General features: G+C 46.2%; 1 protein-coding gene across 2 annotated transcripts in view; it reads left to right on the top strand.

Moving 5' to 3' along the window:
* Positions 1 to 23,544, top strand: part of HAUS8 (HAUS augmin like complex subunit 8) — a 522,213-nt gene that overhangs the window by 475,269 nt on the left and 23,400 nt on the right. The gene's annotated exons all lie outside the window — the stretch shown is intronic.

Below are 23,544 nucleotides of genomic sequence, written 5' to 3'. Positions count from 1 at the left end.
ACATGGATTGGGGAAAAGTCGAAAGAGAAAAGGGACTAATTGTATTGGGCAAAACCATAGAGTTTGAAACTTTTTTCTCTGATTGTATTTAAACGCTGTGCAAATCACTCATTTTATATGTGATCAAGCAACGGGATCGTTGCGAAACGTGTCAGCTCTGTTATGCCCTTAATAAAACTGGATATGGCATAAGTAACCTTGTTGGCGAATGGTGGATTTATTTTGAAGATTATCTTTGACGTCCTGACAGCTTTGAGTGCCGTCCTCGTTGGAAAAGTGGAATTATCTTTTCCTTTTGTTTTGAATATATATATATATATATATATATATATATATATATATATTATAATTGATTATTAACAATAGTTTTGAGAGTGATGCGTATAATGTGTATGTTTCCAATATGAAATAAATCAAAAATATTATATCTCAAAGTGAGATTATAGAAATACAATGTATAATAGAGTACAAATCATGATCCTCATAAGAAATATACATTAATTCAGATAATGTTCTTAAACTGTAATGTAATAAAATGTATAGAGTGTTAACTATGGCCGAAAGCATCTAGGAGCTAAAGGCAGAGCTGTAGGCCCTCAAGAACGAAGCTGCACAAAGATGGAGCCTGGCTCAAAATAGATGCGTTTTAAGAACTTTACGAAAGCCAGGAGATACGTTATCTCACAAAGCTGAAAGGGAAGAGTTACGCTGAGAGGGAGCGAGGACAGAGAATAACGGCCTCCAGCCCGAGATCTGTGGAATCTAGGTAGTCAACAGATTGCAACAACCTGACAGGAGTATAGAAAGTCAATTTCGATTGTAAGTATTCAGCCCGGAGTTATAAATTGTGCAGTGCTCAATACAGAGAACGTTGAATTTAATACGGCTGTCCACTGGAAGCCAATGAAGCTGGTGTAAAATGCACAAGAGCGAGAGTCTTGTTGCTCCCAAAGCCAGCATTTTGTAACCGCTGCAGACGCTGAATCAAGTAAGCTAGTTGGCCAAGGTAGATTCCATTACAGTAATCCAAAGATCCCATAATGGATATCGTCATTACCTTGGTCCGAAGTTACATAGGAATAAAAGGCAGAGTTTTCTTCAAGATCTTCAGCTTAAGAAATACCAAATTACACACGGATGAGATTTGGTTTTACCTGGACCTTCTTCAAAAGAGGTGTGACCAGCTCATGTTTAAGGGACACCGACATTATACCCATAGTGAAGGAATAATGAAATACTGCACTAAAGAGGACGATTACATTTTGCGGCAATGCCTGAATAACCCACAGTGGAATGGGGTCTACCAGAGAGGCTGCTTTGATCTTTTACAGGCAGCCAAATCTACTTCATCAGTGACTGGATCAAATTGAAACGGCTCAAACCAATTTTCCCAACTGAGAGATTGAAGTGAATTGGTGTCGACTGGGAAATTCAAGTCGTTCCTAACAATGGATTATTGTTACACATTTTCTCAGAGAAAAATAGACTGATAGTCACTTTGTGCTTGAATGCATTAGGGATAACATTTTGGCGTGGGCAAAGCCAAAATTTCCTTCGCTAAAAACGTCACGCGAGGAACAAGAGTCTGATAGTATACGATTATCATAGAATTGGGATTTTTCTAATTTGATAGCCTCGTGGTAATGAAGTAGAGACCTATATACCAGTCGCCTAAAAGGATACAATATTGGAGAGTATAGTGCTGTAATGTAAAACCGATTAAATATAAATGTCAATTATGTAAAAAAGAAAGCTGAGATCTTCATCTTATGATGTGGAAACTCATATTTTGCTAGTCACTATATCAATTTCAAGCCAAACCAGATGAAAAAGTTGAACAAAATAGATGAATAAATGAGTAATAGGAAATGAGTAGTGAAGGGTATTTCTGAGCCAAAGTGGCGTGGATAGTGACATAATCCAGCCAGAAAATGTCAGCTATATTTATAGTGTGTGCTAAGGTCATCATGCATATACCATCTAAACATACAGTAATCTGATAAGGACCTAATGCAAACGTTGTCTGTTTTTTAAAGGTACGATTTTATAGATGTTTTTAACAATACCCAGAACATTCGGTTTTCCACAAGAAGATAGTAACTTTATCAAACATAGATCAACATGCCCCACCGCACCCACCGCTCCCCATGGGTGCATTCGGGCAACAAGGTTAAGTTCTAATAGGTTATCGAGGAAGCACATTGACAAGAACAGGATAGGGACCATTTTCTAGGGCATCTCAACCAGGTTGGGAGCCCTCAATCGGGCTAGGCATGTCGGAGAGTTGAAGCCTTTTTGCATACAGTTTACAAACGGCGCCCAGACTGCCATGAAGGTTAGAAGAGTTTGGTGGAGTATCACTTTTCCCAATTATCTCTCCCAGCCATCATAGTATGACCTTGAATCTGAAACGGAGAGCGAGTTAATGGCTTTACATAGCCTGGATATCAGACCTTTGGCACATGCTGGTTCTTGGAAGACCAGTTCAAAGGGAGTCGGCTTTCTGGTAGCCTGCTCCACATTGGTGGGGTGCAGGCCCCAACCCTGAGCCTGCAGATATCGATAACAGACTTCTCTGTGCGCCCCCACACTCTTGCATTCTTCAAAAGATCTTATTTCCCCATTCGTAAAGAGGTCTTCCATCTTGCAGAACCCTTTCTCTAACCCCAGCGTAAACCCCCAGTCCACTTTACCCTGGGAAAAGTCGTCATTGTGGATTAACGGGGAGAAGGGGGATAGAAATTGTAATGTAATGGGTTATTTATAATGCGCTTAATACCCAGAGGTTTCTAAGCGCAGATCCGGGGATCGAACCTGTGTTGCTCAGCGTCGTCTTGCTTCCAGGCGAGCGCCTTGCCCCTGAGCTATCCTCCCGAGACACGAACAATGAACAGGATCCCGCCGACTCACTCAAATTATCCCAAACCTCCAGAGAGGCCATAGTGATTGGGTTGATGTAGAGGCCCTTTATCTTCCCCCATCTCGGCAGCCACGGCTGGGTCCATAAGTGGCTCCCCGCCACTGCCTGTTCCATGGCCACCCAGATTTGACCAGAATTTCTCTATACACAGTCAATTAGTGGCCTGAGCTATGCCACTTGGTAATAGTTAAAATGTTTCAGAAAAGACAGGCCCACCTGGCTTCTTGGGGTAAACAGAGTACACTTGTTGACCCTGGGTAAGCCCCCACCCCACAAACATTGTAACAGTAAAGCATCCCAGCCCCATACAGTTCCTAGAGTGTCGGACACAAGGACTGAATGGAAAAGGTATACAAATCTTGGGAGGACATTCCTTTTAATGACGACCATTCTACCAAACCAAGACAGGTGCTGCCAGCTCCTGCCTTCGGTCTTTAACACTGTTCACCAGGTTAGGGTAGTTGAGGCGATATAGATGGGACAAGCTCCCTGGCATGTTAATCACCTTAATCTCAATGATTTGTTATCCCATGTGTATGGGAATTTATGTTCTATTTCAGCCTTCAGAAGGGAGAGAATATTAAGCCCTAATATGTCAGATTTAGCGTTGTTAACGTTAAATCCTGAGGCAAGGCCATATATGCGGAGCTCGTCCTCCACAGCAGCAAGGGAGCTCAGGGGGTCAGTAAGAGACAGAATAACATTGTCCGGAAACAAATTGATTTTATGCTGAGATCCCCCGAGCTTTATGCCCAAGATTTGAGCAATAGCCCTATGCATTCTGCCAGTGGTTCCATTGCCTTTGGAAAGAGCATGGGCGAGAGAGAGCACCCCTGCCGCGTACCCCTACCCAGGCTGATCTTTGGTGGGAGACCCCGTTAACCATAAGGCGCGCCATCTGGTCCACCTAATTGGCCAATATCATGTGGTGTATTTTTGGACCTATATTGTATCTTTCAAGCACCTCTCGGAGAAATCCCCACTCCACCCTGTCAAAGGCTTTCTCAGCGTTGAGCGCCAGCATGAGCGAGTGCGCCTGCTTTCTGTCTAATTTATCCACTAGGTAGAGAACCCATCGTATATTGTCCGCTGTGCTTTGTCCCCAGATAAAGCCTGATTGGTCAGGGTGTATGAGAGAGGGCATCAACCTCTCCAAACAATTTGTAAGGATTTTTGTGAATAGTCTGGAGTCCAGATTTAATAGAGCAATCTGTCTATATGAAGAGCACTGCTTGGGGTTCTTCCCCGGTTTGGGTATAAGTACCACCTGGGTTTCCTTCATGGAGTCTAGGAGGGCCTCCCCATCGCGTATTGCACTGGAAACATCGCCAAGGGCTTAGCCAACATTTGGGCTAGCACTTTGTAAAATTGGGCGGTGAATCCGTTGGGGTCAGCCTTGTTCAACTTCAGGGATCTAATAGCCTGGTTGATTTCCATCGGTCCTAGCAGGGCATCTAACAGATCTGTCTAACTGGGTTATTTGTTTCAGATCTTCCGCATTCAGATATATTTGGTCTTGGGCCTGCTAGAGGAGTAAAGGGTGCTATAGAACTCATGAAATAGGCCTCTTTTTGCTCTCTTCATCCCCCCTTCCCCTACCCTGGGCTACTATCGGGGTCAGTTTGAAGGATCGTCTACTCTGCTGCCATATGAATTGCGCCAACACCCTTCCTGGTATGTCACCCTGCTCTGCTCAAAGTAGCGGTGTTGCAGTCGGTGTAGGGTACGCACTGCTCTCTATGTCCTGAGGAGCCTCAGTTGACACTTTGCCACGGTTAAGTGCTCTAAAGTGCCATCGCTGTAACTCTTGTCTGCTTCCTTAACTTCTTTTAGGAGATGCTGCTCTTCCCGTCCCCATAACCGCTTCATTGCAGCCGAGTTGGAAATAATGTTACCTTGCGCTACCGCTTTAAGGGCGTCCCAGCGGTTCCCCTGTGAAGTATCTCTAGGGTCATTCATTTTAAAGTACTCTCTTACCACTTCCTTCAGTTCCTGCAGGCAAACCAAATCCCTCAAAAACCCCAGGGGCATCCTACATTGGTGTTGCCTGTAAAGACTTGAGGGGGTTATCTGTACTCCTGCCCTGTATATGGCAGAGTAGAAGCACAGGGTGTAGAACCGCCAGACAAGATTCTGTATTGTGGCAGCAATGGACGAGCAATCAAGACTTAAGCTCTCAGGAGGTGATGCAGGCTGATTCGTAAGTACACAATCACAATAACACACTTTGTGCTCCGCCAATTCTAAAAAGGTAAATATATACAGTCTCAATGTGGTACCACAATTACTCTTGATTGCATTAAAATGCACCAACTGCTGATCGTGTAACGCTCACCTGATTCCCACAGAGGCGCGGGTCTTGGCAGGAGGGTGTCTGTGACTCAAAGTGATGTGCAGGACTCGATTGGCTTCTGGGGTCGAACCTCTTCGCACTGTGTGTCGAACTCGAAGAGTGAGGTTTCTGCAGGTGAAAGAATATGGGGGTTAATGGCCTGGGTTGTTGAATGTCCCCCTCTCTCTCTCTCTCTCTTCCCAGCTTTTCTGTAGAGCCCCCCCAGGTCAACGTGCTCACCTTAGATAGGTGAATGCTGGGCTCTCCATCTGCGTCTGGTGCAGGGTGCCGTTGCCAGTTCCTTCACTGGTGAAACATTGGCCTCTTGAATTCAGAGGATGGTTACCGTCGTTATCTGCACGAGCGGTGAGTTTCTGGACACCTTTTGTCTTTATAGTCTTTAAATGCGTGGCACGTTAATATAGAAGACTCTGTATAATGCTTTTCCCTTAAGTATTGCAGGACTCTTGGGATGGAAGATGGAGTGAAGTGCCTGGAAATTCGTAAGTATGGCAAGCGCTCTAACTGTCTCTTTCCTTGCAGCTTAGTTCGTGTTAAAGAGACGCCGGAGTATTCGCAGGCGTTTTATTGCGACGAGCGCGATGGGCGTGAGTAAATACCTGCTTAATGTCTTTTTCTTTTGTCTTTCAGATGTTGGTTTGCAGCGCCGGAGTCAGCGGAATGTTAGTAAGTTTTAACTAAACTTTGTCTTCACAGGCGGCGATGCAGAATGAAGAAATCCGGAATTCACGGCGTGCCGGTAAGTATAACAATGCTTTTGTCTTTGCAGGCGAAGGTGCAGCGTGAAGACACGGCCGCTGCTGATGGATCAGGTGAGAAAGCACTGTGTGTAAAGTTTGTCTTGCTAACCTGTTGTTTCTTGTCTTTTTCAGGTGCTGATGTTGACTGGATACAGGAATGGTAAGTATAATTCTTGCAGGTTCAGGATCGAAAGAGGAAAGGCTGGAACAGACTCGGTGAGCGTTCTGCTGCAGATGCAGAATAACGCGAAGCACGTTTCATCTATCGGTTGTGGTTTAAATAGCCTTGGAGTGATGAGGCGTCTTCTTCCACGGCCCCGCCTAGGTAAGAAAAGAGTTCCAGTTTCCAGAAGAGTTCCAGTGCTGTATCCAGGGAGTGGAGCTGCCCCACCCAGGTAAGAAAGTAGTTCCTGTTCACAGAGGGCTTCTAAGTGGCTGGTAAGTAAGCAGCATGGTCTGCCGCAGGTAAGTCCACCGAAGCACCTTCACACCAATTATGAGCCCGGCGCTTCCAGTGCCGGGACCGATGGTTTTGATAAGCCTGGTGCCACCGGCGCCAGGACAGGGTCCAAAAGGTCCCAGTAGGGACCGGCTGGTGCCTAGGATTAGGGTTAGGGGCCTGCTTCCAAGGACGTTGGGCTGGTCCTGGCTCCTTGGAAACAGTGATCATGACAATCGTTTCAAATGGCATACAGATCAATATAGCCAAAGGTATAAACAGTAGACGTAGGAGGAAAACAAGTTGGTTAGGCAATTGGCAAAATACTTGGTCCCTACTGTTAGGTACAGTTTTCTGTGAGGATCCCCTCACCTGGGAAACCTGTAAATAAGATATTAAACAAGCCCACTCCATATATTGTCTATTAGAGTTTCATTTCCTTCTACAAATCTTCTACTACCCTAATCTACCTGGTTTAGCAGAGTTCGACGTCGGGTCTTCGACACATCCTTCTTGAGTGGACTACCTTTAAGGCAGGAGCCACGGATCATAGAGATACCATGAAGAAAAGGGTGAACAAAGGTGGCGAGACAGCAGCTTCGGTCCTTGCGGTGCTAGTCAACGATTGGTCGTGGACGTCCTGCAAAAATGAGGCATGTGGTGCACCTCGATGACGATAGTTTGTTGCCGCAAAGAGTCGATGAAGAACTTTGGCCCAGCAAGGGTGTCGGGCCTTCGGCGTCTTTGTTGTCTTCGGGTGGCGGGAAACCCACTGACAGATTCTCCTCAGTTTCGTCAGCGGCCTTGACGTTCTCCGGCAGGACAAAGCGTTTGTCGTGATGAGCGAGGGAGTCCTTGATTCAAATGTCTTAGGCAGTGGAGCATTGCGGCTCCGGTCAATGATTATCGTCGTCGACGGTGATGGACTTCAATGACGTCTGATTTCTGCAGCGGTCCCAGTCTCCGATACGCAGCCTTTCGAGGACTGACTTCTAGGGCGTTTGGCGAAGTTTAGCTGGTGCACCATGGCCCTTCATAGCTCGGGAAGAGGTCTCCTAGTCTCCTCTCTTGGATCAGTTTCTTGAAGACAAAGCAGCTTTCAGCTTGCGTCGAAGGGAACAGCGGTTCATCTTCTTCCAGCTCGGCTTCGAAAGTAAGCATCAAGTATCAACTTCAGCTTCTGAATGATTTCCAACAGTGAGAGGTCGCCAGATATACTGTTCGGTCTCTTTCACTCTGCTGGTTCACACTCGGGCAACCAATCATTCAGAAGGGCATTCATGCAGTCAGGCAGCCAATCAGGCTCACAGTGCATTCAGGCCATTCTTCTCCATCCAGACACTCACAACACAGAATGTGGATTCGGACAAGCACCCCGCCATTCGGCACTCCACTGCATTTATTCCAGTTTCGGGCAGGGCTGTCTCAGGCATTGTGTCGCACACCAGATATTAGACACCCATAACATGAAATCTGTATGTCACATACTCCATTCACCCAGGTCCCACCCCACGGGTGTACCCACAACATAGTCATTGGGAAGGTGTTGTGTTTTACCTATCCTGACTATGTGGCTATTCCCTGTATGTATGTGTGCCTGAGTCTGGAATGTTTGGTATGGAGTGTTCTGGTTGGAATGTTTGGATGTGAGTGTCTGTGTTCCTGGATTGCCAGTTGGAAACTTAAGCTTGGCACAGGGGGACCGGTGGATGCTTCTATCCTATGAACTTGTCCTGTATTATACCTGATGTACTTACCTGTGTTCCTGTGGACTTACTAAAGATACCTAAACTGAACAAGGCTCATGAGTGGTTATTTATAACCCCAACCCACAACTTAACATTGGCGACGAGGATGTTTGGAAACTGAAGGGAGCAAGGAAAAAAAAAAAAGAACAAGGAAAGCAGCAGTACAAACAAGGACGGTTAACAGGAAGCAGAAAGTGGCAAGGAAGTTGCCCACCAGCAAGGAGCAGTAACCACAGAGGCATCCACCGCCCCCCCCCCCGGCCCCAAGCTAAGCGTGCTGTGCCTGCATGGATGAGTGAAAGGCTCAACTCAGTGACACTGCAGGACAGCGCTGCATGGCTGTCAGCGTAATTAAAATTGGCCTTTGAAGTGAGCAGCGGCCGATTGTGACAGCGTGTAAGGGGCCGGTGAAATATCGAGGATTAATGTGGCCAGCACATTATAACTTTGCATCAATAGCAGAGACTGCAACGTATATTAGCGGCAGTGATGCTGATGGCTTTACCTTTTGGAGCAGCTTTGGAGTGGGGTGTGAGGGTTCGCACTTTCTCGGCGTCTTTGAGGGATGCCTGCTTTGGCTGCACCGACGACGGTTGGTGCGAGGAGCTCTGTACGGGTCGGCGTGCCCGACAGTAATGGTGATGTCATCAGAATGCTGGTGGTGTCGGCGAGGGTCCGCTGTGTTGGAACGTTGGAGCGAACGTTCCTGGAGTGCGCAGCAGCCTGCTTCGTGTCATGACGAAGTGTGCTGCATTGGAAAAAAGGACCTTCCAGCGTGCCCGCAACGTGCAGTACTTCCGGGTCTGCGGCATCTGTTCATCTGCGTAGCATGAAGGATCCATCAAGGAAATGGATTGCAACAAATACAAAATGTGTTACGGCGTCTATCGCATTTCTATGGAATGTTTATAACATTTGGATCAAAGTGCTCGTTTCGTGGCATCCGGAAAAACGTATTGTGCAAGTTTACAAGTGGATCAGCTGTGTTAGCTGCCAAAGCAGAAGAGTTTTTTTTTTGCACCTAATGCATACTAAACCATCGGAGACATGAGGTACTATGCTAACGTTTATTTTGCAGGATACGGCGGATTTGTTTTTTTTCATCTAGTTGCATTGACATTACAATTGTACATGGCCTGTTATTTTCTTATGGTTGGAAGCAGCATGTCTCGAGCTCATGGAAATTACATTGAGTGATACAAAGGTCATTATAAAAAAAAAGAAAAATGTCATGATTGCTGTATTGCAATGCTGGATATTGGTGGGTCAATGACAAAAGATTTCAACATTACATCTTGCAGTGAGAAGATTGTGTTTACTTCAAATGTATTTTGTGGCAGTTGGTGATGTTGGTTATTATGCTATATGGCATTCTAAGGGCATATTGTGTTTGGGGATGCACTTCCCAGTGTTGAGGTGCCTAAAGAGGTGGTGAGTTTTGCCAGTATTGGTGACGTTGTCTGGCGCTAATGGGTGCGTCCATGGGAAGTTCTGATGTCTTGGCTATGTGCTGAAATTCAAGAGATATGTACTGAAATTGAAAACCTAATGGGAGTTGTGTTTATGTTTTGCACTGTATTAACCAATTATTCTTCCACAGGAAAACAACCATAAGGACTTTGTAAGCTTTATTATTGGACTCAAGTGTGGTGCTTAACCCTTGTTTATCATATTAAATGCTCAATTTTCCTGACTGGTGTGTTTGAGGGAATGAGTCTGTGCAGTGATGTGAGGTGCAGTGATGAGAGCATGTAGTAGCTCAGGCATGGTGCCCGGAGCAGTTGTTAGTGTGAGTATTGGTTGCTCTATGGTGAGCATGGGATGCTCAATGCTGAGCATTCATTAGCTCAGGCATGGTGCCTGGAGTGGTGGAGTGGAGGAAATGGTATTGTGCTCATTTGGTGTGTCAAATGATGGGGTATCAAGAATACCGACACTTTGGTGTGTCAAATTGTGGGGGATGAGAAATCCCGACTGTGTGCTCAGCAGTAATTGGCGGTCTTCCTGGCTTCAGGTGGTCGTGCCGTATCTTGGGGGACTGGGTGTCCCGGCACTAGATGCCATTGTGGTGGTCTTCCTCGGATGAGGTGGTCGCGCCAGGTACCTGTTGTGGGGGCTGTTGGTCCCGTTGGGGAATTGCGACACTTTGGTGTGTCATAGATAGGGAGATAGAGAATCCCGACACTGTGGTGTGTCAAATGGTGGGGTATCAAGAATCCCGACACTGTTGGTGTCGAATATTTGTGCTCAGTGGTGGGCACAGTCCAGTTTGCATGTTTTGGTGTAATGCCAAGGCTTATGTGAGGGAGTTGGCATGTTTTTGGAGTGTTGCTATTGTATGTGCTCTCTGGTGAAGCATGTTATTTTCAAAATAGTGTCCATGCTGCTTACCTAGTATTAAGTTGACATCTACTTAGGTCAAATACTGTGTTATATGAACGACATTGGTTTTGGTGCCAGGTGAGGGTGTTTTGAGGACAATCACAGTGGAGTGGAGATGAGTACGCTTTAGGCAGATAGTGGGGTTTAACCCTGTAGATTGTGTTAGCACAATTTGTAGTTGGTGAATGATGATGCAGGGTTATTGTGTGATGTAGGTGGTAATGGTTGTGTATGAGATTGCGGGCTGGTTCCCTTGTAGCGAGTTCCATAATAGGCCTGTTATGGTTCTAGTGATTGTTTTGGAAGTGTGTTAGCTAATTGGCAGTTACTCTAAGGACTTGGTAGGGGATAGCTTTATGCTAGGAGAAGTTTGCCGGATGGTTGTTTAGAAGGATCGTTTTTTTTATATACTTACAGTTAGTAACACTGCTCCTTCTGTTTCTTCCTTTGATTGCATGGTTACGTATGGGGGGGAGATGTGTTGTGTTTTACCTATCCTGACTATGTGGCTATTCCCTGTATGTATGTGTGCCTGAGTCTGGAATGTTTGGTATGGAGTGTTCTGGTTGGAATGTTTGGATGTGAGTGCCTGTGTTCCTGGATTGCCAGTTGGAAACTTAAGCTTGGCACAGGGGGACCGGTGGATGCTTCTATCCTATGAACTTGTCCTGTATTATACCTGATGTACTTACCTGTGTTCCTGTGGACTTACTAAAGATACCTAAACTGAACAAGGCTCATGAGTGGTTATTTATAACCCCAACCCACAACTTAACAGAAGGCTCCAGCCAGTCTGGCTTGGACTTCCCAACAATATGGAACTTCCACCCAACAGCCAGTCAGGGAGAAGGGACAGAGTCAGGGCTTCCCGGGACTTCGGGAAAACAAGGTAACAGGGGATGGAAAGCAAGAGGCCACAGGGGCCATCGTGTTTCCTATCGGGAATCAACGGTTTCCAATGGTAGGGCCTGGGTATCCCAAAATGGGGGATACTTGGGGCACCTGTCAATTGAGCATGGAGCTGCCACCAACCCATACCCTGTTCTGTGGGCCACACACAGGTGCCCAAAACCTACACTAGCAGTACAGGGTTGTACCCTCACCCATGGGTGCCATAAGGGTATCCAAAGGGTCTGTTCGAAGTGCTGCACTGCTAGGAGTCCCACATGGACTCCTGTGCAGAAAACAAGACAGAACATACATGAAAAAGGTGTAAAGGACAAGGATACAGAGGCCCTGCCCTCCAATGCATTTCCATTATCACAGTGCCCCCCTCCCCCCAGAAACCCTCATCCAGACGGTCAACATACCTTCTGGAAAGGCCACCTGCATTATCATGACTCTTCCTGGCCTATGCTCCATGGTGAAGTCTAGCCCTTGCAGGCTAATGGACCACCCGAGCAGTTTTGGGTTTTCACCCTTCATCTGCATTAACCATTTGAAGGGATTATTGTCTGTTTGGACCTTGACGTTAGAGCCCGTATGGTAGGGCCCAAAACGCCTAAAGCTCCAAACTATACTAAAACATTCATTTTCAACAGTAGCCCACCCAAGTTCTATACCCTTGTTGTCTACTGATGAATATGATTCTATGTTCCCTCCCTTTGTCATCTAATTGGGACAAGACCGCTCCAATTCCGGTGTTGCAGGCATCCGTTTGAACGATAAAGGGTTTGCTGTAATCAGGAGCACACAACACAGGTGCCCTACACAGACTTTCCTTCAGCCCAGTAAAGGCCTTCTGACAGTCTTCGGTCCAATTAACCTTCCTCAGTTGCGTGGGCGAAGTCAGAGCTGTCAGAGGGGCAGCTATGATTCCATAGTCCACCATGAAGTTGCGATAATACCCAGTGAGCCCCAAAAAGGCACTCACCTGGGTTTGAGTAGTGGGAGTCTCCCAGTCATGTACATCCTGTACCTTACTGGGGAGAGGTTGGAATTGACCCCCTCCTACCTCATGACCAAGATAAGTGACTTTCCCCTGAGCTATCTGGCACTTGGTGGCCTTGATAGTGAGGTTAGCCCTTTTCAAGGCCTGCAACACCTAATCCAGATGAGTCAAATGCTCTTCCCAGGTGGAACTGTAGACACCAATGTCGTCTAGGTAGGCCACACAAGTCCTCTAGCCCACTGAGTGCATGGTTGACTAATCTTTGGAAGGTGGCAGGTGCGTATTTTTTTTTTTAACCCAAAAGGCAAACTGGTAGAGCCTCTCAGGTGTTGAGAACGCAGTCATTTTTTTTGCATGGTCCATCAGAGCTATTTGCCAATGGCCTCAGGTAAGGTCAAAGGTGCTCACAAATTTGGCTGCACCTGTGGTGTCCACAAGCTCATCAGCCCTGGGCAATGGGTGCACGTCAGTTTTGGTGATGGCATTGACCCCTCTGTAGCCCACACGAACCACCAATCCTTGGTAACTGCCTGGGAACTTGCCTTGGGGACAAGGACCACTGGACTGGACCAGGGACTGGTTGAAGGTTCAATACAACCCAGATCCAACATCTTGGCGACCTCAGCCTGGATGTGGTTCTTCAGTGTCTGACATCATGTAGCATCTGCTTTTGACAGGTACACTGTCACCAGTGTCAATTTCATGCCTGCACCACGGGGTGAGGTTGGGTGTCAACGAGAACAGAGGCGCATACTGCTGGAGCAATGCCCCGAGGGTTGCTATGCAGCAAATCAGGAAGGGGCTTACTCTCATCCTCTTCTTGCTCTGAAGCTAGCAAGAGACATGAGACATCTGCTCACCGATGGAAAGGCTTGAGCCTGTTGACGTGGAATACCTGAGGGGCTACCCCAGGGACTCCCATGTCAACCAGATAATTGACTTTGTCCATCTTGAAGATGATCCTGAAGGGTCCAGTCCACTTATCTGCCAAAGCTCGAGGCTTGGTAGGCTCCATCACAAGAATCTCCTGTCCTTGAGTCCAATCCACTTGCAAGGCTTTAAGGTCATGCCAGTATTTGTTCAATTCCTGGCTTGCGGTAAGGTTCGCTGTCGCTTGGCCCATCATCTGTGTCATCTTTCATCTGTGTCATCCTCCCTCTGAGACCTAAGACATAGTCCCCATTTGCTTGGCAGTACCGGGAGGAGTGGCTTCCAAACCTTCTCTGATCAAGGCAAGAGGCCCCCTCATGGGATGTCCAAAGAGTAACTCAAAGGGGCTGAAACCAACACCCTCTTGAGGTACCTCTCTCTCTAATCTGTTAAGCGGCTTCACTTCAACACTACAGCTAAGTCAATGCCTAGTCTGGGATGCTGAGGGAAACCCTTATTGATATATTTTTAGGTCCAGTTCATGTACTCTGGATGACAACCCTTATATAACACCCCTCTCTTAGAATCCCCCTGACCCCACTGAGTCAGGAAGTAGGTCTGTTTTGCAAATTTAAACGGTTTATTTGAAAAATTAAACAATATATATATCACACTTTTATAATAAATTAATATCTGATAGTACACTGAGACATATGATGTGGATCCACAATGGGTAATGTTACAGTGGTTCACTTGATTACTTAGGAGTAGTATAGAGGATGAGGTAGCTGAAATTGCTTTATGGTTTCAAGGAAATGCAAGGTGGAATAAAATGCAGTACAGCAAATAAACTTGATATGATTTCAACCAACAACAATGTAATCACTTTTTCTCTGGCAATTCACCCTCCTCCCCTATGCAATGTAAGAAATGGAAGGAGATGGAAAGAGGAGCACACAGTTCTCGGGAACGCAATCAAATACAATATGAAATTCAGTTCCACCCCAGCAAGCTTAGAGGAAACAGGTAGAAGAAGTTTGAAACACAGGCCCAAAATGCTTTTAAACGTGATGGCAACGGATGGGAAAATGTGCTAACTGATTTTAATTCCCTCTAGAGATTCAGGGTGAGTGAGAGATGCTTGTTGGTATTAGTTCAGGCTCACTTTAGCAATGCTCTATGAGTTAAAAACCAGGTTGCAAATGGATTTTAACAAAGGAAAGAATGGAGCTGCTATTTTGACAAGTGGAGAAATTGAGCCAAAATCGCAAATGGCGGTAAATTTCGCGAGTGCGTAAATCGCGATTGAGGGAAAAGTATAGGTAGTAAGAAGTCGGTTCTAGGTTCATTGGAAAGCCTAGAATCACAGTCCTAGGACAAACGGTTCCGGAGATGCAGACAATTTAATAAAGGTAGATTTCGGATTTAAAGTAAAACTCAAAATGACAGGTGACAGCTTGCAGCTGCAGAACTGACAGGTGACAGTTGTGCAGCTTTACAAATGACAGATTACACGATTTCTAGGAGGCTGTTCTAATTAGGTTAAAATAGTTTGGATTAGATTATTTTAACTAAGAGATTGGGTTCTGCACAGTTCTGGCGGATACTCACTCCTAATTTTGAAATGAATGGGCCTCGTCACGGATCTGGTCAACACGTCCAGCGGCGGTTCTCTCTGCTCGGCGGGTCAATCAGGCGCCGGTTCTGCTCACAGCGATCCGGGTCTCTGGTTCTGCTCACAGCGGTCTGGGTCTGGTCTGCGGTTCCGGCAAAAGTTCTTGGCACAGATTTCAAACAGCTCGTGGAATAGTTTGCAGATGATTTTAAAGATGCTGAGGCCTGCTGAGAAGAGTTCTCAGTTTGTGGGTTTAGGCCCTTGCTTTAAGTTCTGAAGTAAAGTTATGGTCTTTGGAGATTGATGGATGTGAAGTCTGGAGTCTCCCGGCAGAGCGTCTCGCAGAAAATGGAATTGAATGTCTCTACCTGTCCCAGCAGTCTTTTTGTGTTTTGAAAATGGGTGTGTGCCTGGGCCTAGCTAAGCCTGCCCCTCTCTACTTGTCATTGGCCCAATTCTCCCCTCTCCCATGATTGTGGGAAGGAAATGGATTGTCATCATGATGAGGTCTGTTTATGGGCCAGAGGATCCTCCCCTGGTCAATTTGCCCACAAATCTATATTTGATTCAAATACATATTTCCCAGATACACAATTTATTGAAATTACATGTACACATGATATATTCCTTATGGTCCATGCCTGTCCGCCTCTGATCTTCCTGGGGGCTTGCATTCAAAAATGACAACATTTTGCACTTTTTGACTGGTTTACCAATATCGGACATTTACCAAAAATTACACACATGTGCGCAAGGAGTATGGACATTAATTGATGAAGTGTCAGATTCGTAACATGCAGACATTTGGAGTAAGACCCTATTTTCCGCTAGCAACCCCCCAGCATACACCACACGGTCCTAACACCTCTTAAAACGTGCACAGAAAAATTACAAGAATAATGATATTACTTACATAATTCTGACAAGTCCGTACTATGAATTATCCATCTTTTTTTAAAATTATGCTCTGGCCCAGATGGGTGTGGTTTAGGTTCCAAAGCACATGGGGGAAGCTTGTGTCTGCCCCCGCCTGCAGCTCGGGTGGCTCCCAGAGGCACTTCTCCTCCCACTTCTCCCAAGAGGAAGCCACTTTACGGCCCCCCCAATATAACATTTGCCTGAGTCCAGGACAAGGCTTTGTGCAACCTCCTGCCGGTGCCCCTCCCCTAATCTAATCAGAGAGGTGTCGACTCCTTTTGGTGGGGAAGCAGGATGCAGCTAGGCCTGGGAAGAGTGGCTGAGCAGGTTTCTCCTGTCGGGGGTAGTTGTCAGGCAGAATTCAGCTAAATGTCACTTTAGTTCCCAGCTTAAATCAAACTTACAATTTTTACATTTACATTAAATAATTACTTCAAGTCATTTCAGAATATAGTTTTACATTGTATCCACCTCTTAGCAAGTCTTTCCTTGGTCTGGTTTGGGTTCCTCTGTTCAGTTTTACACAAAAGTCTGGTGGTTTTAAAACGCCGGCTTTCTGATAGTGGTGAGTACCGGTATTGCAACCATTTTTGGGATTAAGAAAATGAATTCCCCACAGTTCTGAATTGCTTTTTGGCAATCAGCATTGTCATTCCCAATGGTTTCAGGCTACTGTGTGTGTAGCCCAATGGTGGTTTTAGGCAGTGCCCTCCTGTGCTCACAACATAGGCAAAAATGGGTGGCAGCCTATTCTTGTTTTCCCTGTGCACTCTCTGGGGAGTTCTGGCCATCATGATGTTTTCCATGCCAGTACTGCACAGTTTTATGGTAGGGCTTGGATGCATTGGTAAAAACATCCCACAAGCCGAACAGCAGGCATGGCAGGAGGAGAGCCCATTTCCTCCTTCCAAAGCACCCAGCATGGCCTTGAGAGTTTTGTTAAATCTCTCAACCAGACCATTGGGTGGTAAGAGGTGGGGAACTTTTGGAAAGAGCGCGGGGTAACCTACATCGTTTTCATGTAACTTGACATGAAGTTGGATCCTCTGTCAGAGACTACCTCCTTAGGGAATCCAACTCTGATGAAAATGCCCAGGAGCACCCTGGCAACCACTGTTAGGCAGAAACCTGTGCAGTTCTCTTGGGGACCACTGCAAAAAGTTTAAGACTACAGGAGTAAGCACACCCAGATTTACCTGGTAGCTGTGGCTGAGCAGTCAGACTTCTCTCAAGAAGAGTTAGGTAGTATATAGAGTATATAGAGTATACACAATAGGGCTAAAAAAATACAGTAGAACAAGCAAACACTGACCAGAGCTTTGGTATAAAAGTATATAATTATTTATTTAAAACACCCTCATGAAAATACACTGGCACTAATATATCAAGCAAGTTCAAACACAGTCACGTAACCGTAGATGGCACTCCAATAATTCGTTTAAAAAGGGAGCGAAAAGGCAGAGTAGGAAAATAACACCGTACCAACACTTTTAAGAAACCACAGCAAGTCAAGAAAGGCAGGGTCGACTGTAGAGCAAAAAGTTCATAGGCCAGGTCCACTCTTTGAGAGTGCAAGGCGGAATGTGCCCAAGATCACAGTGGAAATGCACTCAGTCTTTGCAGAAAAGGCATAAAGAGGTTGGATCAGTTCAGAAAGGCAAAGTTAGCAGGTCTGAGGTCAACCCAGTTAGAAAGTCAAGGATTTACGGGACGCCTTGGACAATCTGTTGCAAGGGAGACCAGGCGGGACACAGTACCTGAAATGGTGAGAAAGCTCCAGCGGTGGCAGTTCCTGGCAGCGGGTGCAAGTCGTGGCTTCAACCAGAGGAAGAGATTATCTCGACGAGGAAGAAAGCTGGAGGTCATTGCACTGCCAGGGAAGAAACCAGCCGCTGAGTTTCCCGATTAAAAGGTACGACCCTTTTATTCGCGGTAGTGGTGAAGCGTGGCTATCCGGCTGCCGGGGTGCTGGGCACGGGCGATTCGACCACGAGACGATCGAGGAAGGCGAAAAAGTCGAACTGGTTGGTCCCACCAGCTCAAATGGAAGAAGACTCTCCTGGAAGAAGATCTACTCTGTCGTCCGGGAAGTGTTGAGTTCGTACAGCAGGGCTCCACCGGTGGTGTCATCGTTGTAGATGGCTCAGTGTCTCCCCTCTTCGGATTCTTTAGGTCCTGTGGCGACTTCTGAAGTTACAGTCCCCAAAGCCCTGCTTTTATGCAGAAAACCCCCATTCATCAGCCTAGCTGTCACTCAAATATGCTAAGTGGTGAGCCGGGCGGCTCACCACTGGGCCAATCGCACAAGAGTGCAACTTGGGTTGCCAAGGCAACTCAGTCCAGGGTGCCTAATCCCCCTCCCACACATCCTGTAGACCCCAGACAGAGTGGCTCCATTTGGAGGGCTTCTGTGAAGAAGCCCGCCAAAAAGTGGAACAATGGGCTCGACTTGGGTTAGAGTTTCAGAGGCAAACACAAACGCCATTTCAAAACCGAGTCCTGGCAAAAAGACCCAACCGGGGAATAAATATTAAATAAATAACCCAACGGTATCTTTAACATTGCACCAAAAAGTGGTGCGTTTAAAATGAATGGGAAAATCCCATAGGAAATATTCCAATGGAATATTTCGCGCGGTATCCACTGCCACCAGCCAGAAACTCGACAAGGGGGGACTGGACAGTGCCCCCTTGGAAAACAGACCCAGGGGCAATTGAATTGCCCCTACTAGTACTTCCACAATATGATGGTTTGTACTGGTTCTGTTCACAATTTGAGACTAGTAAAGCCAATGGTGACTTTACATGCCCTGGTAGACAGTAGTCAGTGACCCCCAAACATAGACTCCATACCCTGGGACTATGACACCCCTGTGTTACTGCACTGAGGGTGCTGTGTAACACACATACCAAAAACACATGAAGCCCTATGGAGTAAAAGACCCCATAGTCCATAAAACACATTTACAGTCAAAGGACATACTCAAATCATGCCTAAGAGCGGGTGAAAAAGAGTCTCACTCTTAGCAGGAGAAAAAAATAAACCCAAAAAATTCCAGCAAAGCTTCTGGGGGGGACTCACTAGGTTTGGGAAATTAGCCTAAACAGAAAATTCTCCCTAACAACCACCTTGGCAGTAACGGTCAGAAGGGGTATAGCCTCAGGGTAGCTGGTGGCATGAAATATCAAGACCAGGATGAACCGATGTCCACCTGAAGTGGGAGGGTCAAGGGGGACGACAATGTCGATGCCCACCCTCGCAAATGGTGTGCCAACCACTGGCAACGGCTGCAGTGGGGCAATGACACTGCCTCCAGTCTTGCCAGACATGTGGTGCAGGTCCTGCGTTGGGACTCCACTTTTACTCCCATCCGGGCCCAGTAGAAATGTGCAGAGAGCCTCTGCTTCTTCTTGGTACCAAGATAACCAGCTAAGGACACCTAATGCGCCAACTGCAATGGGAAGGGCCTGTAAACCTGGGGTACCACCAACCTCTTGAGGGCACCAGGTTCAGGCTTATTGGGCTCACTACAAAGGAGCTCACCCTACCAATAAATCCAGAATGACCTAGGCACTTCACCTTGTGCCTGGGCCAAGGCCTGTTTCCTCAGACCCTTGAGAGTGTGGCACTCTGTCCCTTGCAAATGTCGCCCCTACAGGGCCCCCCTTCAGCCAGAAGGCATTTAAGGTCCTGTTCCTCTGGGTTGAGCACCTCTCCCGCAGGAGGGTCTTCTGCCTCTTCTCCCTCAGGAGTTGAGTTTGGGTTTACCACTGGACCCAGCCCGTCTGGAGCTTTAATCCCAGTGGGTGCTGGTGAAGCAGCGGGAAGAGAAGGGGCCCCCCTTCGCAGAGGTGGCCTTCTTACTCTTCCGTCTTCTTGCCTTGGGTTTCCCTGTTGTCTTGGGTATCAGACTTTCAGCCGGACCCGGCGCAACCTGTGATCGGTTGACTGCCGCAGCAGTCATGGGGAGACCATCCGCGATCATCCCCAATTCCACCAAATCATTGTCTAACAAAATGTTAGCAGATTAGTTGTCCTGAACCAGGATAGGAAGCTTTGCTGTCTTGTTACCAATTGTAATGTTGACTAAGGCTACAGGTGATCATTTGGGAGGCCCATCAGCTAACCTGGTATTTCTCAGAGGAGCACCTTCATAGTCCTCTGGCTTAAGCAGGGTCCTGTCCACCACTGTCATGCTTGCCCCAGTGTCTTCCAAACCAGTAGAAGGCTGGCCATTCAAAAGGACACTTCTCAAAAACCTACGGGTGTTTTGTGGGATTGCCAGTACTTCTGCGTACTGGTCCCAGGCTCCAAGGGACACTAGGGAAAGCTCTAGAGGAGCACCGAATGTGATCCCTGTAGAGGGGAGGACAGTGGCCTCCACCTCAGGTATGGAGTAAGGGTAGGTCAGACTGACAGCCTGGACTCAGTGCCTTACCTTTACACTTGGGGTCACCCTTCTTGTGATCCAGAACCCCACAGTCCCAACAAGTGCCAGGAATGTGGGGTAAGGTACTGGAGCCACTGGGAGCCTGCTTTGCAGCAGGTGGACCACTACTCTTACTCACACAGGACTTATCCCCACTAGATTTTTTTGGATTTTAGGAGAGGAAGGTTTTGGTTTACCCGACTGTGAATTCTTCTGCGACTCCTCAGACTTCTGAGAGGTCTCCTTTTCTTTGTCCTTGTCCTTCCCACTGGAGCCCTTAGGGGACACCCGGTCCGCCAGACTAGCCAGTTTAAAGGGATCCAAAATGTTCTGGTCAGCAACATACTGACGCAGCTCTGGTGAACAGGCTTCCGAAAAAATTTCAAAAACAAAAGTTGGGACAATTCAACAAACGTTTTCACTTTGTAACCATCAATCCACCCCATCGTGTTCATATGTGCAGAACTCACCCAGTCAATCCAAGACACGTTTTTCTCTTTTCTTGTATTCCCTGAAGCTATGAAGGTAGAATTCATGCACTGCTAATGACCCCTTTCTTCCACACTCGGTTTCAGAATAGTCATAACCAGCCTGATGCACTCTACTTAACAAACACTTAGCCCAATCTCTCTTATCAACATCATGGATTCTGCAAGCCATTTCAAACGCTGCAATCCACTGGAGGATACCAGAACCCTCCACATACACACCACCCAAATCTTTCATAAACTTGGTGGCAGGGGACCTGACACACTCAACTGGTTTGGCTGAAGTCTCCACTCTAGCTTTCTCTAGCGGGATTCTCTGACATTCAGTGTCCTTGTCTTTGGGTTCAAGATCCCTATTCTTGAGTACCACTTGCTGTGCCAGCTCCTCTTTCTTAAGTTCACTTTCCAACTTTTTGTATTCAATGGCTAATTTCATCCTCAATAATTCAAGTTCCAAGGGATCCACTGAAGAAAAATTGCTGGGTTTCGGAATAGAGGCAGCAGGAGTGGTGGCATTCCCAGAAACAGATTCAGTATCATCCTCAGGGGCAGGGGCCTCATAGGTTGCTTCACAACTAGTCTGGTAGTCCACTAGGGCAGCTATCAGCTCAGCCCTAGACTTATTCTCAAAGTCTAACTCCCTGGCTTCACAAGCACTCTGGAGAGCCTCTAAGCTCATCCTAGTCAATTTACCATTTGCAATAGATTCCATTGCTTGTCGTGTAGTTATCTAGTACACAACTAAACCTCAGTTTAATAAAGTGTAGATATTTTGTAAGTGGTAGGGTTACACACTGATTCTTAAAACCATTAGCATCCCACTGCTGCCAGCAGTGTAAATACTGGAGGGGGGGGGGGTTATCTGTACTCCTGCCCTCTGTATGGCAGAGTAGAAGCACAGAGCACCCCAGCTAAGATTCTCTATTGTGGTAGCAAAGGACGAGCAATGAAGGCTTAAGCTCTCAGGAGGGGATTGTGGGATGAATTGACCCACTCCGCTGTGCTATGCGGCATCACCCTGCACGTTATGGGGAAAGAAACGGCAACAATGGCGGCAAAACCCTTGTGTGCGCCAAAAACCTACCAAAACCGTGTGCTTCAGCACACAAAAAGAGGGATGCCCAACCTGCCGTCCATGGTGCATGTGCAGTGGAATGGAGCACACCCTGCAGAAATGTGCCAGTGGGTTCCATAACCAGCAAACCGAGTGCAGAGAGAGAGGCAGCACTTTGCAAATGAAATCCAAAAATGTGCCTACAAATGACATTTGCTTTGTTGCCAAAAACTCCAAAATGCCTATAACACAACACTTTCAACATTCACAATATTGCCTGGTGCTAAAATTCATGTGTCAATTTGAAACATTGTGAAACATACAAAGTCTGAAAACTGACAGCCTCTATGCCAAAATCTGGGTGCAGTACCCGGGGCTGCCTGAATGACAGCTGTTGAGGAGATTGATGAAACTTTAAAAGTGAGCTAGAATTCAAAAGCCTGCGGGATTAGCAAATAAAAAAGGATTTTTGCCAAAAAGGAATACAGATTTTAGTTCTGTTTTTGATTCCACATATTTTAAGGCCAAGAAAGAAATGTATTTGTATGTGATGCAACAAATGTGGCTTTTGCTAGGTTTAAAAGTTAATCAGCTTGGCTGAAGCTGCAAAAACTGGAAAAGTAGGGTGTTTTTTTTTCCTGGAAGGAGGGCCTTCCTCTCAGCAGAAACTCACAGGGAGGTGTTAATTGCTGGTTAAATCAGAATCTTTTCTACAGAAGGCAAAGGAACAATGACAAAGTTGCAGCCCAGGAAACTTGAGGTGTGAAGGCAGTCGCAAACTCTCTTGGGAGGAACAAGCCAGGAGGGGGATGCCTTGGACTGGAGGGAGACCAAAAGAAGCGCAGCCAAACAACCATCTGTTGATAAACATGAACAAAGAACCCATTTTAAAAGACTTATAACTTGCTATTCAAAATGGTGAAAAATATAAAAATGAGAGTTGTTAATTTAATTTCTGGCTGCACGTGTGAAGAGGCGGCAGAACTGTGTGACATGTTCTGGACAGGAATGGCAAGATATGTGATTTTATGCAAAATGTATTACTGTTAGAATTGTGAAAATGTACATGCCTATCCCTATGTTAAACACACACATTTGTGGAAAGTTGCATAAAATTTGGAAATGGTGTGCATAGCGAAAAGGACAACATTCTGTAGAAAGTTAAAACAAGATCCTACAGCTGCGAGATTTTGATGTAAAGATGCTACACAAAATATGGCATCTCTGTGTGTGATTTATATAAAAGTGACTAATGTAGAAATGTGTGTTGTAAAATCCAATTTTGAGACCAGTGGCTAAAGGGAGGTCTCTGAGGACTGTAAAGCAAATCATAAAATGTGACATCAGCGGGCCTTGATCCAATCACCCCAAATGCAAGGCGGAGATGAAGTGTTGACCCTATCCCAGCTCAAAGCGGCAAGCTTAGCTAAACCAGCCCACACACCCCCTTTATGATGTCATTTTATAGCATAAATAGAGACAGCTGACAACACAAAACGGACAGATCCACTCACTTTCCTGATACTGGCAGAGCGCCCTGCTGCTGAAATGTACATCTTCTCTTTTTTAATTTTTTTTTAGTAATTTTATTTCATACAATTTAAATAAACTTTTGAAATATTTACCTCACTTACTACAAAAATTAATACTTACATAAAATCTTCACATTAACATTAATGAATTAAAAAGAAGAGAGA

The sequence above is a fragment of the Ambystoma mexicanum genome, chromosome 1p (assembly GCF_040938575.1).
Source record: "Ambystoma mexicanum isolate Mex_15411 chromosome 1p, UKY_AmexF1_1, whole genome shotgun sequence".
NCBI lineage: Eukaryota > Metazoa > Chordata > Amphibia > Caudata > Ambystomatidae > Ambystoma > Ambystoma mexicanum.
The sequence above is the reverse complement of the archived record's forward strand: the minus strand, read 5'-3'. Positions and strand labels throughout refer to the sequence as shown.